This window comes from Strix aluco, chromosome 4 (assembly GCF_031877795.1).
Source record: "Strix aluco isolate bStrAlu1 chromosome 4, bStrAlu1.hap1, whole genome shotgun sequence".
Lineage (NCBI taxonomy): Eukaryota > Metazoa > Chordata > Aves > Strigiformes > Strigidae > Strix > Strix aluco.
In genome coordinates, this window is record NC_133934.1 from 92,744,541 (window position 1) to 92,759,533 (window position 14,993).

At 42.9% G+C, this 14,993-nt stretch overlaps 1 protein-coding gene across 7 annotated transcripts in view; it reads right to left on the reverse strand.

Annotated features, from left to right (window-relative positions):
* SIPA1L1 (signal induced proliferation associated 1 like 1) overlaps positions 1–7,570 on the reverse strand; it is a 222,312-nt gene extending 214,742 nt beyond the window's left edge. For 4 of the 7 annotated variants that reach the window (XM_074824296.1, XM_074824297.1, XM_074824292.1 and 1 more), the window contains exon 1: positions 5,651–5,830. The gene's annotated coding sequence lies outside the window, so the exon portion shown is untranslated. Of the gene's footprint in view, positions 1–5,650; positions 5,835–5,976; positions 6,042–6,424; positions 6,545–7,548 lie in introns of those variants that run through there. The other 3 variants (XM_074824293.1, XM_074824294.1, XM_074824298.1) reach the window with 3 other exon arrangements.
* Between the last annotated feature and the right edge of the window lie 7,423 nt (positions 7,571–14,993).

A 14,993-nucleotide genomic window follows, 5' to 3' on the forward strand; every position in this document is an offset into this window, starting at 1 on the left:
TGTGGCCCAGTCCTCAATGGTCATAGCATTCCAAAGCGACAAACCACATCTGTGTTGGGGACATCCAGTTTAGGAGACCAGACTAAATTCTGTCTGCAGTAAAATTACTGAAATACTAACAGTGTCGATCTGGGAGACTCGCCACCCCCATCAGCCAGAGATCCAATTCTACTCTGCCAAATTATCTGCTAGCGTAAGACCGAGTGACAAAGCCACACACACAGACATCAATTTTGAAATTAGATGAAGGAAAGAAGCACTCTTTGAACAAAAAAGAAAGGAGAAAGAAGTTATAAACCAGAAAATTATAATCTCTCTTGTAAAACACCAATCATCATGGATCTGCACCAAATACTTCATATGGCAGTGTGAAGTACAGTTATGATTTTGTGTGAGCATGAAGTAAGACCAGTAGCTTATAATAAGACCCAAAAAAACCAAGCAATATGAAAATACAATTTTGGTCATTTCAAAAAGTCCCAAGAACAATGTAAAAATCTTCTTGGGGCTATGCAACTTTTGGCCAAATCAGCAAACAAATGTGTTTAAAAATGTTTGTTAACTCTTTAGAAAGAGCTGTCTGTATTACCACCAACAAGAAAACCCAAGATATCTATCAGAGCTACTGACGTGAACAACTGGCATACAGAAAGTTCTGCTACCACAGCAGTTGCTCTACAGATACTATCTGCCACTATTAAAAAAAGTTCTGTATTAATCCTATTTCACATCACATCAGCATACAATAAGCCTGTCATTTGAATTCAAAGGTCAGAAGACAATTGATTTAGCTGATGGTGCTGTAAAACGCATTGCGACGAGAAATTCAGAGAGCAGAGCCATGCTACAAAGCAGCCTTTCCCACCTCCTGGAACCCCACCATCCGCTGCACAGAGAGGCGGCAAAGTAGGCTACAGAGCAAAGTAAGATGCTTGGCAATTTCCCCCACCCAGAAAAGAAAGCATGAAAACTCACAAAATAATACCAGCCAAGCATATTAAACATAACTGAGTCTCACAAGCAGACTTAACAGGCAACTTTTCTCTAACTTAGGCTCAACTTTTGACCCATGATTTCTAGCAATCTGGAGTAAGAGCTTGTTTTCTGAGATTCTGACTAGTTGAGGTTTTTAACTGATGATGTTACAGTGAATTAAGTGAGATATATTGCAGGGTTAACTTGAAATGCTTTCACTAAGATAAAAGTGCCCCTTAACATACAGGTTCAACATCAGCATGTTTCTCTCACAGCTGCAGTAAAAACCAGTCTCTCCAAGGTCTAAATAAGTATTTTGAGGTAAAAAAATTGTTACCTCAAAAAGGCAAACGAACAACACAAAAATTTAAATAAACACCGCCAAAAGGTTTTTGAGCACTGAAGGTAAACCATAACGAATCATGAAGAACAATCCAATTTTAGAACAACTATATGCTATATGCCAGTAGTTTATTTAAATTTTGACAACTTATGAAATAAAACTTGGTCTTCAAGAACCACTTCACTAATCTTTAATATCATCCATCTGAAGAAAGCATTCTTTCCTTTCTACAGAGCTCAAGACCAAAGGCAAAAAGAGCATTAAAACACCAACAAAAAATTCAAAGCGTCTCTCAGGCCTAAGCATGAACCACTATTCCCAGTAACACCTCTTCCTTCTGTATTATGGTTTTAAATAACTCACATTCAGAAAAGTCATTCTATACAGTCATGCATTTGTCAGAACTTGCACCTCTCTCTTCAAAACAGACGTCCATCCACTGTGCAGAGAACCAGAGCTACTACTATTGCATTGCTGCATCCAACACAAGATTAAGTAGTATGAAGAGATAAATCCACGATTGATTTTGATCCTACTAATCAAAAACAGGTTTGCAAGAGAGGATCCACTTACAGACTTAGTCCTTTGAAACAACACTGACGAATACCTGATCACATTATTCACCAACTATCAAGATTATGAGAAGTGTTATGTCACCACATTCAAACGAAATGCTCTTTCAAATATGTTTCCATAAAGAAAACAAAGACTTGTAAATGCTTAGTCTCGCTTAACACTTAACATAAAAGACATGTGGCACAATCTAAATCAAACAACCCATCCAGCAAACTGGTGCCACAGAATTCAAAATTGTGATTCTCTAAAGAGACTGAGACAATGACATAATGTAGCTTTACATATGCAAAGACAGACATCTAAAACCATTTTATCTGCTGATTCACGTTCAAAAACACAGCTAAACAACCAAGCAATTCTAGTGTCTCTGCAACTCCTAAAGGGTTTCCCAAAGTTCAGACTGCAGAACTACTATCAAAGCTAACACCGAAACTGCTACAGACTGTTAGTCTTGCACTGCCAGCTGCATAAGGATTAAAAATCAGAGTTAGTCAAACCCACAAAGTTAGTCACTCAGCCTCACCAGTGGTCATATTCTGTGGGTTTACAACTGTGCCTTCAGTTAACCATTGCTGGTAAGGTTCCACTCCCATAAAACACTGATTGCTTTTCATTAAATAAGAGAGTATCTCAACTCTCATAGACCCATAAAATCCCACTTTATAAGCCTCCAGTTTGAGAGTCCTCATTCCAACATTAAACTGAACTCAGTGAAATATAAAGCTTAGACTATTTAAGAGTTGCTATTTAGAGGGATATATTTGAAATCAAGTCACTGAAGTCATATCTCCCTGGAAACATACAACACAGAACAATATAACACTGCCCCCCCCCCCCCAGGAAGATACTTAACATATGATTAATTTTACATGCCTAATCAACAAAAGCCTCACCTAGCAAGTTTGGGAATGTATGTATTTACACTGACAAAAGAAATAAGTAACTTCACTTACTATTGCTGTATTTCTGTCATAACGTATTAACGAGAAGTTAAACAAATGGGTTTCAGAATAAATGAATAAAATAAAAATCTAAAAGATGGATAATGAAGTAAACAAAGCAAGGATATAAAAAGATATTAACAGATCATTAAATCATGCTTTATTGACTTTTTAAATATTTATATTAAGGAGCTGCCGAGGAATAAAAGGAATCTGCCTGAAGCTAAGAAAGCCAAGGAAATAACAGATCAAAACTGTTTGCCAACTAGCCAACACCTAGGGTCAATGAGAATAAATTTAAACCTCTAAAAATGTCAGCATTAGGGAAACCAACTTGTGTGACTGAAATTCTGATGACGGCAGAAGCTCTGCTTCTTTACCCCAGTAGGGTATCCAGGATTTCTAAGCAGTAGCAGTAAGAACTCAATAGCTTGCAGCAACCCCCTTGCTGAAGGGATTAAAAGACATGGAGAAAACTACTCCTTCTTTTCTACAGTAGACGTGCTATAGGACAAAACAGATACAGGAATAGAAAAGAAATGCAAACAGGCCTCAACCCTTTCTCTTACTAGCCTACCTCTCATTTTCCCACTGTATTTCCAAAATACCCTCCTTAAGTCGTACGACGTGACCATACTAAAATTCAAAACAACTAGTAGGAATATTTTATGTTCTTAAAATTGTTTCTTTCTCCTATCTTAGAAATAAAAAAATGTGTTCATATTACCAGAATTAATAATTCTGAAATAAACATTTTAAAGGATATATTTGAGACACATTTACAAAACTGAGAGGACAAAAAGACCTACATAAGAACAAAATGCTCTTGAGGCGGCAGCAGAACACTTATAAGCATGATAAAAAATAGTCCTTGAAAACCTGAAGGGAGTAAGAGGCCACAATTTGACATGGTTTTAAAAACAACAGCTTTCCAAAAGTTAATCCCAAACCTTAAAGTAACATTTCAGATAAACATGAAAGGGGGAAAAAGCTCTTCAAATCTAGAACCAATTATGCATGAGTGAAATGACAATCATACATTTTATTACAGAAAAAATAGATTGTGAATTATACATCCCCATATTAAGTTTTTCTTCCTGACTGCAGCTCCACCCTTTCACAGTTCTGTGTCAGTACCTACACCTGTTAGCCTGTCAAGTCAAGCAACTTTTTGCAGCCCTACAGTAGTCAGAGCTGACATCCCATTTTGCTTCTGACTTCACGATCTAAGAGGTTATACGAACCACAACTGAAAGCTAAGTATGCCTATCCCAAGTAGCAGTGTTAAAACCATGCATTTTATTAGCATCAGTAATACCTCCTTAATACACTGTTGAGCAACTAAGTACCCATCCTTTAATCAATCGGTCACAAATAAACTCTGTTAAAATGGGGGGGAAAAAAAAAATCTTCAGTCCCTAGTTACCTATCAAGAAAGAAGAAACACAGTATTTACATAAAACACTCAATCATTAAACTTTTCTTTTTAGCTTTACCTAAAGAGAACACATGTGTTTTTACAACTAAGAAAAAAATAAATCTGAAGTTCCCACACTGTTTCTGGATTAGTAATTGGTATGGTGTCTGATGGCCTAAAGCATTAAAGCCTTGACAGTGAAACACAACTCTCTGCGATTACAACTGCCACAAACTTCTACCTTGGTACTTTCACCTGTGTCTCCCACCACTCCAGCTGAAGGGGAACGGAGGCTAGCCCAGTAATACCTTCCAAATAAATAACAACCAAACTCTCCACCAGAGAAAACACAGATGATTATCCAGTTTGTACTTGCAGTGACAACACGCAAAAACTCCGCGGGGGGGGGGGGGGGGGGGGGGGAGAGACTGTTTTCCCTTTTACAAAACTGGTTTATGCCTTCAATTAAAGGAAACTAATGCTTAATTCGCATAGTTAATGAGCCAAAAAACCCCTCAATCAACTCCACCGTGAAAGGACTGCTTTTTAAAGAAAATGTCAATCTTGGTTCATCCATACAGGTCTGGAACCTAATGAAATCTGACACCTTTACTCTGAAAACAAATTTGCATTGTATTATCAACTAAGGCTCCATGCTCACAGATGCACTTCATCCAGCAGGCAGTAAAGGGTTCATTAAAGCAGCATCACGAAAATATTTAAAAGCGATTTTGCAAGCAAAATTTTTAAAAGCGATTCTATAAGCAATATTATCCAAAAAAATGCCTCTGTATTCCTCTTTGGGTAAAAAGATGCCTCCTCCATCTAAAACACGCAGATGTGTGGCCAAGGTTATACAAGGAGATCTTCATTAAGTTGAGCAATTCCCATTTTGTATCACTGCTTTACCAGACAGAAATGGGTGAATTCCTCATTAAACGAACTGCAGCTGTATCAGTTACCCAGTGCAAATAATACAGTTATTTTTAAATACAGTATGAGAACATTAATATCAAGACTTCATGCAACACAGAACGGGGGAAGAGCAAACAAACTCAGTGGGGGGAAGGTTATCCCCTCCTCTCTTAACCTTCCCTGCTTCTCCACCACCATCTCCTCCCCCCTCCCAGTAAGAGCCAGTTTAAGGCATTCCCTGTTTTTCCACTCTTCCAGGCTCCTACTGAAGAAAGCAACCATCCGCAAATATTTTGTTCCTCCCACCCCCTCTCTCAGGAGCTGCGCTTTCAGCACATCCCCACCGGCACTGCCTCCAAATTACCTAATTGTTATCATTACTGTGGTCTCAGCACCGGCTCAGAACAAAAAACAGCCCGATTACACCCTCGCTGGCTCTAAAAAAGTAAAGAAAAAAAAAAAAAAGATTGAAGTACAACTTACAGCGCCGAGTAAGAGACAAGTTATCTATCGAGCCTCGAAGGCGAGCAGCCTGCCGCTCCCGGGCCCGCTGGGCTGCGCGCCCTCCGCCGCCTCCGCAGGGGACGGGCAGCCGCCACTGCGGAGCGGCACTGCGCGGCACGGCGCGGAGCGGCACTGCGCGGCACGGCGCGGAGCGGCACTGCGCGGCACGGCGCGGAGCGGCACTGCGCGGCACGGCGCGGAGCGGCACTGCGCGGCACGGCGCGGAGCGGCACTGCGCGGCACGGCGCGGAGCGGCACTGCGCGGCACGGCGCGGAGCGGCACTGCGCGGCACGGCGCCACTCACCGCTGCCTCCGTCCGCCCTCCCGCCGGGGCGCCGGCCGCGCTGCTCCCGCTCGAGGCTGCCTTTCCTGAGGAGAAAAAGACACAAATCTGGCAAATAGCACCGGGCTCGGCTCGCTCCGGCGGGACCCGCGCACGACCCGCCCCCGCCCCCGGCCCAGGGCTGCCGGCAAGGCGGGCTCCCGCCGCCCCGGGGGCGCACGGGGCGGCCGCCTCCCACCCGACGGCGGAGCGGGGCTGGGGGCGGCAAGGGGGCTCTGCGGGCCACTTTCTCCCGGGCCCCCAGCCCTCGCCAACTCCGGGGCGGCGGCGGCTGCCGGGCAGGGGGCCGCTTCCCCCACACACACCCCCACGGTCAGCGGCACGGCGGCTGCCCGCGCCCGGCTCCGCGGCAGGAAGGAGGGGACGGCGCGCAGCCCGCCCCGGCTCGGCGCTCCCGCTCGCAACTCACCCAACAAAGTTGCCGCCGCGGCGGCGGCTGCCGGCGGCTCCGCTCGGCTGGGCTGGGCTCTGCGCGGCGCTCCCCGCCCGCGCCCGGGATGAGCTCACCCCGCCGCCCGCTCCGCTCCGCTCCGCCCGCCGCCGCAGCTCTCGCGAGAGGGGCGGGGGCGAGCGGCCCCGCGCGCGTTCCTATGGCAACGGCCAAGCGCCGGGCCTAGCGGGCGGCCGAGGCCTGCGCCGCGCTCGCCCCGCTCCAGCCGCCCCCCGCGCCGGGCCCGGCACAGCCCGCCCCGCCCCGCCGCACCCGCGGGGCTGCGAACTTTAAACCGGGAGCCTGAGGGTTGAGGTGGGGACGGCGGGGAACCTCCCGCTGGCTCAAGGCGGCCCGGGGCCGTCTGCCTCGTGGCCCGGGGCCGATGGCGGCGTACAGGGCCAGGGTCACTCAGAACAGCGACCTGGATGTGTAGGCTCGGTAACTAGACTCCTTGAGGCATGCCCAATACACTTCAGTGTTGCACCTCTCCAATCTTTTTTCATTAAAATGCCCTTTTTCTTGTTTTTTTTTTTCATTTTGATGATTATATCACATTTCAGCCTCCTGGAGACCTATAGGGAGAAGGTCACTGTAGTTGCTGACACACCGGCAAAACCTTCTGGTACTATACAGATGGTATATATCAAGCTCTTTTACTGCAAGAACAAATCAAATTGAATTCTCTCTATATATTTGCACCATAGATAACAATGACATGGGTAGGCACATGAAAAAAAAAAATGAGCATACATCACTCTTTTTCTGCAGGAACACTATTTCCAAATAGCCAAAATTTTGAACAAAATCAGCTGTGGGTAACCCATTCTGGATACTCTGCTGGTTTTCGTTGTCGGCTTGACAGAACATTAACAATCTCAGTTAAACCAATCTAAGTGAAGCTTTCCCTGAGCTGTCTCTGAAATTAGGACACTCCAGAAAACTTCTCTGATATGGGCTGGCGACGTTCCAGCAGCGTGCAGCATGGTGATAGCTAGAGCAAGCGAGCTGTGGTGAGCAGCTGCTCCATTGCCGACATGTCAGCTTCACCCCCCCATTCACTTTCCAGGAATGTCTGGACAGCAAAGATCAACAAGACTTACGTAAGGATCCAAATGGCTTGCCATCTTCTGAAGATGTTCCCAATGGATCTGTAGTACTGACGATTAAACACCACAGTGTTCAGTACTGCAAAAACACCTGGGTGGATTTCCAGAGAGCAATCACTCCCTTACGGGTTCCCCAGCTTGAGGTCAGGACTCCTGCAGGTGTTATGGGGTCACAAAAACACTCCCTATCTCATCTTGCTGAGTAGAAGGAACGTTCTGGATGGATGAAGAACTGATCCCCGTGCTGCGCTGGCATGAAAAAAGAAAAGTATAGGCAATCCAGAAAAACAAATAGGAACATTTTTTGTATTTAAATACATTTATCTTATATCACCCACCCGAAAATCTCAGTGTATTTTATGTAAATGAAAAGTTTTTTATTGGCATCTCCAACCCCACCTTACAAAGGGAAGTCCAAAGAGCCTTACGGTCCTCAGGTGTATGCACACCAGAGTGCTGGATGTGACTGCAGCATCAGGAATTGTGGTGCGCAATTCCTGAATTTGTCTTCATCAGAAGAATTTAGATAGTGAAGCCGTAGCTTGCAAGCTCTTTAATGAGGTTAATGAGGCTAGCGCGTTCCCAAACTCTTTCTATGATCTTCCTTCACACACTGCTGATGTGTCGGATCATAAGACATAGGAGATACTCAAAAGGGTCATGTGGGAGGGAGAGGCTCTGACACCAAGCACCAGCCCAGCCTACGTGCTATCTGAGATGAGGCCGCGGTGGAGGCACACACCCTTGGCTGCAGCCCAGAGCCGGAGCTGGCTCCTGTTCCCAGGCCCCTGTGGTCGCTCCCTGAATCCCAGGTCTAAGAGGTCAACATCTGGTAGTGTGCGGGTCCTGGTGTGGGGGCTGCCGGTATGAGGCACGGCCAAGCCGCTGTTCTCACCACGGTCTCCCTGTGCATGGCGTCTAGAGCTGCGGTTAGGGGGCCGCAGCACTCAGGAGCAATGCATGTTCTCGTAGGTCTCAGGATATCCAGAAGCTGTTTATTTTCTTCTTGTGGAAGTACAAACATTTTTGTGCCTTTATAACTAAGCAATAATTAATGGGGGGAGGAAGATAATTTAGAGTTTACCTCCTGCCTATATAAGAAAGTCATCAGAATAGCTGATCTAGAATAAGAGAGATAAGAGAGGTTTTATTCCAAAATAATTACTTCACCTCAATAATGCACAATTAATTCCAGAACAAAAGGTCTCTCTTCCCTTTGAGAGCATGCTCACACATCAGCCTCTGCTTGACTAGCCGTTACAGAATGAAGGCTGCACAGCCGGCATTCCAGCTGGTTTCCGTGTGTAGACAAGCCCCAAGAACCCCAATAATTTCTGAACACCAACCCTTCTTCTGCCACTAATTTGCTGTGTTACCGTAGGCAAGTCACTTCATTTCTGTTTTAATATTCTCCTTTAAACAGAAAGGGAAAATGATACAGTTATTTACCTCAGAGGAGTGAGGTGAAAGTAAATTAATTAACATTTATGTTGCTCTCTGAAGGTTTGGCTTTATGAAAGGGTAAGTAGTAGGACTGTTTCTGATTAGGGCTGGCTGGAGCTACTGGAAGCACAGGGAAAATTTGACTAAGAATCTGAACCACCCTGAAACAGAGTGCATAATTTATTCATTGATGAACAGCGAACATGTGAGAGTTTGTACACAGCACACCCTTCCAAGAAGCATTACGGATATACAATGCACCAGAAAAATAGGTGAAGTAATTCATGTAGAGATGATTTGGTAGAGCCCAAGATCAGTGAGTTTCAGGATATTCTCATTCATGGTCCCAGGAAGTCAGTATATGTGGGGAAATTTTTAGGGTCTTAAAGTATTTTCTAGCTTATTGGCTTGACAGTTTTAGAGGATTGTCTTTAATACAGATCATTTCAGTGGTCCAGTTAATAACACATAAACAGTTATATTACCATAAGAAAAGGCCAGTTTTGCTTTGGGGCACTGGGGCCAGGAATAAGAGGTGACTTCTTTAGCCAGCTCTGGCAGGAACGGCAGTGTCTTGTGAACTATAACTTTCATGTTCTTTTTTTTCACTCACCAACAGGCCTTTTCTGACATGAAATAGATATAAACACTCTCTGACTTCACCAGTGATAACTCTGTGCAAATTGTACGGTCATCTTTGAACTCTCTAAGGGACTCCACAGGCATTTGAAAGCAACCCTCTCTGCAGCTTACAAGAATTTACCCTGAAGTAAATCTGTTCCATTTAATTGGCATGGGTAATTACTAATTGGGCATAAAGTATCTGAAGTCATTAAAACTCAAGATGAGAAATACACATTAGTTAGCAGTGGGGAAAATGTATTTTTTAATAAATGCAAAGAAAAGTTTCTGACTTCAGTGTATTTAACTTGGTAGAAATACTGAAGGATTTCTCTCAAAAAGGATTTGAAAAGAAAGAAGGGGATGCAGGAGCATTTGCAACAGAGCAGCAGCATGGAAGAAAGCGTGCAGGTGAGCCTGAAGGCTGGTGCAAAGGGATTGTCAAGTAGGAAGTACAAAATGAAATGATCAGTGTCAAGTCTGACAGGCCAGAATTGTGACCTCTCAGCCGTACATGGGCTCGCAGAGGCAGCCATCCACATTGCAGTTTCCTCCTGCCAAGCCTGTCTGTCCTGCTTTGCAGTCAGTAGGCTCTTTCTCATAATTTGCAAGGATCTGCATTTATTCTTTCGGTGGACTGCCAAACCACTGGGATAGAGAAGAGAGGCCCAGAAACCATACTAATGGGAGTCACTTAGTACCTAGATGTCTATATAATCCTCAGAAAATAAATTGCAAAACACACACTCAGAACATGTTTCAAATCTGCATTTATAGAGACACCAATGCACATAAACTGTATGAATCAAGAAGGCTTTTCAATAGTAAAAGCACAGTTAATAACCTTGACTAATGCAAAAAAAACCCCAACAATTATTTTGGATGCATGTCAGAATACTTGGTGTTACGTTTTGGTTTTAATTCAGTACCTAGAACAAGAACATATCTGGTTAGACCAGCATAATGTGTCAATAGCTGTAGTACTACAGGCTTAGGAGAAAGTGCAAGAAAAGAGAAGGAAAATGAGAAATTTTCCTTGTCTGACAAGAAGCTAATGCAAAAAGGACGTTTGCGGAGAAAGGGTTCTTTTTTTTTTTCAAATTTTGAAGCGATGTGATACAGTGTCAGTCATCAAATCATACTATGCAAGTACTTTAAAACAACATAAGCAGAATTCCAAAGTGCTTTTGTAGACTGTAGTTAACACAAAACTCTCCTATGCATTAAAACATTAGAGGTGAAAAGTCAAACACTCAAAAGTAATAAATGCCAAATGCCATCTGCTTATACCTTTATTTCAGATTTCTTGGGCAGGGCACACACACTCTTTAATACAAATTATAATTACATGATTATACAACTTTCTCCACAGTTTCTCTGAAGCCTGGGGAATCAGAGCACAGCTCCACACCTTCCTTTCTGCACACTGCTGTCCCCTAGCTCTGAAGACAGGCGGATGTGTTCCCGCTGAGGTTGATCTAGAATGATCTAGAACGCATTCATCAGAACAGATTGTTTCACAAACAGCAACAAATGCACTTTTATCCCTTTCCTGTAAGGTGGTATTATTATCCCCATTTTACAGATGAAATAGCACCTGGTTTTCCAATACAGTTAGCAAGGGATATCTTTTCAAGGAAGCGCATCTCCCAGGAGTCTACTTGTGATTGTGAATGCTTCTGCGAATCAAACCCCAGGCACTCTGGAGTAAGGCTGCAGCTTAAGCCTCAAGGACAGCATGCACAGGCACTGCTGATGGAAGAAGTAGGTCTGTCTACTCCACACCCTGCTCCTTCTCCCTCCTGCCTGCCTGTTCCTGCCCCTGTGCTGCCCCAACCTCTGTGCTGCACAGATGTTCATGTGACTCTGCGGGCAACTGACTCAGAGGACTGCTTCAGAAACTAACCCAGCAGGAAAAATACCACCAGCTTGCAGCCAGATGAATTTCCTGATCCAGTTTAGAGCGTGGCCTCATAAATTCTTGTCTTGGTACAAGAGAGGACACAATACAAGAACAGCGAGCCAGGACGGCAGGTAGATAGGATTCCTTTGCTCAGTGGTAGCATCAGGTTACTCTAGATAGAAGTGTTTGTTGAACTTCAGCATGGGGGGCACAAACACATCCGTTTTGTTCGAGGACTAGACTTAAAGAGAAAAACACAGAAGCTGGCATAGAGCACAGTAGGAGTGGAAAGGACACAATTCCAGCTCAGCTGCCCTTTTACCTTGAGACTACTGAACTCTGCCCAACTCTTCCTTTCTTAACCGCCTATTTCCCTTGAGTCTTCCTTCTCTGCGCTTCTCTGGGACTGTTCTTGACTGATGGACTCGCACATTTTGCTCAAATGTAACATCTAAACTGGCATTTGACTTCATAGCTTTCCTGAGCAGCTTATGTCTAGAGAAGGAGGTCCATTTTATTCTGTAAATGAGTGTACTATTTAAGACAAGTCAGCTGGAAGGAGGAAATGTGTTTTGGTTCTTGCTCCAAGGCTTGTTTCTGTCTTTTATGAAGAACACATTCTGGATGATGTTCAGAAACAGTCCAAAGAAAGTGTTTCAGGACTGACTTTTATGATCTTTCTCTGGCACCAGAAACCCTGTCTTCCTTTCTAGGATGTGGCAAAATTTCAACAGAAGTCATGGAGAACATTCCCATCAAGAACAGCTCACAACAGCATGCTTATGGCATGTGTCTGGGAAGTGGGAGAGGTAGCTGGAGATTCATCTGGTCCAGAGAGAAATGTAACCCAAGTGCTCCATATTCAGGGCAAGTTTTGTCCAGGCAGAAAAGAACTGCACCCCTTCTGCTGGCAACACCTCAAAATGAAAGAGTGACCTCTCCTTTCTACTTTTAATAAGCATTTATCTTCAGCAAAGAATTCCAGGCTCTGAATACTAAGGAACAGAGGTATCTCTTAGTCTTATATTGGACTTTAATAGTAGACTTATTTAAAAAGAGAGGAAAACAAAAACCAATATCCTTATCAATGTCTAGTAAATTTGAGCAGAATTCTTAAACAAACTTGAATGATTCATTCTGAAGAAAATATAAAATAAAAAGCCTTCAGATAGATTTCATTTTTGTATGTCCATAATTCAAGGTGACTATTTGCTAAACTATTTTATATGCAATTAGCCTGAAATATGGTTTTCTAGCTCCCAGTTTTCTGAGCAAAATATAAAATGACACAGTTATTAACCTTTGGGAAACCTCTCCTACACACAACAGAATTAAATTCTACAGAAAACTGAATAGCATTGGGAGAAATTCCAAATGACTTACCACTCATTTGTTTGATGGATAGTTGGGCTAGCTATCGCTTTTTACAGAGCTGCCAATCACCAGGAGTTCTGGGATATATTCTGAGAACTCTCTCAGAATCAGAAATTGCAGTTGCAGGCTTCTGTGGCTTAAATTATTATGGAAGAAACAATTACTTTGCAGAGAAGGAGATGGTACTGTTACCAAGGGAGGGTAATGTTGTGGTATCAGTGGCTTCGACTTTTCAGCAGAGTAAGTTGCTTCTTCTAATATGACATTTAAAGAGATGTTATCTGTTTGGAAATCTGTTCCATCTGAGGATTTCTGTACTGATGTTGAAACTCAAACTGAGATCACCATAATAGATAGAGAGAGGGAAATTGTTATATCAGTTTGTTTATTCTGCATTTGGCAACTCTTTGAATACTCAGTTTCATTCTTTCCATAGCAAAGGGTGTTAGTCATTCTGTTGTTTGTTTGAGGATTTAATATAGCAGGAGGAAGAAGGAAAAACACTTTGTGAATCTTGAAATTCAAAAACTGACAAAAAGATTCTGGAGCATGGCTAAAATGTGAAATTATTTTCCATGCTTTTTTGAAAGAGCTAAGCTACCTATAGTTATCATGCACATTATAAAAGTACATTTATACTCACAGAGTACATTAAGTCAATGAAGCAAGTTATGCTAAGTAGCTATACTTCTATTTTGGTTATTCAGCTGTGCATGGCTCATCCTAGATCACCATGGCTCACCAGATTTTTCTGTAGATCTCAGACTTGAATCTTACCTTTTCTGTTGGGAAAAGACCTTCCCGTCTTGTGTCCACTCTGCCAACAAAAAGATACGGGGGGAAAAAAAGAAATCAGAATTTCCTCTCACCCAGTATCCATTCCATAGGGTTTCCATAAACCGTGTGACTTTGCTCCAGCCACTACCCTTGCATCCTTAGGTTCCGGTTGGCCTTTCTGTTCTTATTGCAGGATTTTAAAAGTTACCTGGAAGAGAATGATAAATTAAGATCTCATAAAATCACTTCGTGCAGTCCAAAACTCAATATCCACTTTCCTCTTCTCTTGCTGTGTGTGCATCAGGCTTCAGCTGCTTTGAAGTCATCTTTCGGATATTTTGCCAGAGAAGGCTCCATTGAAAAAGAAGCACGTTAGAACTGCAATTGCAATTCAACTTACAACTGCAATTGGAATTCAACTTAAGAGCAAGTAGGAAATTGAAGTAATCTTTAAAGGACAAGTGCAGGGATCTGTAAAGGAAAAGTGCCAGGTACATACACAGCTCTTTTTTCCTTTTCTGCAGTTATATTTCATACAAAATACATGAAAGAGGGAGAATTGCAGTTTTGTCCTGTGCCATAGAACTTCTTCACCGTAAGACTCTTCAACATGCTGTAAGGTTACAAATATGCATTGCAGGCTTTTTATTAGGTAGTTATGTTGTAATAACACCTATATTAACCTATACCTATAGCCAGCATAATTGCAGAAACTAAGGAGTTATTTAAAGTAAATCAATGGACACATAAGAATGATGCATTACTTTTCAGTAATACAAGTGCTCCAATATAGATTTATTTTTGCTGCTGAGGAAGAAAACAGAAGGGTCTGGCCTAGCACAGAGCTCCTCCAGGTCTGCTGAATCATGGAAACTTTGAAAGTATCCTGTGGCCTGAAAACGAAATTCTCTGGAGAGAACCTCTTGCTACTTAAACCTTTTCTTCTCAAGGGTCGAATGTGCAGTCTTACCTATCCATCCTTGTTCAAGTTTCACAGAATTTACACAAGCAGAATCAATAAATTTTTTTTTTTTTTAATTGTAAATTGTGGTTTCAGAGTACAGAAATCTGGTTTGTTGATACAACTGTTCATTCAATGCTGAATGGTTTTTAAATTAACTTATACAATCATACAAAAATTATTTACAGGAGAAAGCCCAAGTGTATTTGCGTATACCTTAGATAGATGTGTCTACAGAGCTTGTTGAGCATGAATACCAGGCTGGGGCTTTGAGAGCCTGAGGTACTGACAACGTTTTAAGACTATCAAATCCCAGTGGTATTAGAACCTCAGAAAAAAAAATACACAGGAGCTTGTAAA